This window comes from Oncorhynchus gorbuscha, linkage group LG08 (genome assembly GCF_021184085.1).
Source record: "Oncorhynchus gorbuscha isolate QuinsamMale2020 ecotype Even-year linkage group LG08, OgorEven_v1.0, whole genome shotgun sequence".
Taxonomy (NCBI): domain Eukaryota; kingdom Metazoa; phylum Chordata; class Actinopteri; order Salmoniformes; family Salmonidae; genus Oncorhynchus; species Oncorhynchus gorbuscha.
Window position 1 is genome coordinate 574,229 of NC_060180.1, and position 217 is coordinate 574,445.

Below are 217 nucleotides of genomic sequence, written 5' to 3' on the forward strand. Positions count from 1 at the left end.
TGTATTGGATGAAGAGTTACTGTCTGATCCTCCCAAGGTCCTGCCAAAATATGTTAACTATGTACAATGACAGTTTTATAATGACAGTTTACTCAATGGTTTAATGACATCTGCCAGTTAACAGTGTGTCAGAAGCCAGAAACTCCTGTTCTGGACAGCCCCCATCCACATGGTGTGCAGGTTCTTATTCCACCCCAGCACTATGTCCCTCGGATAC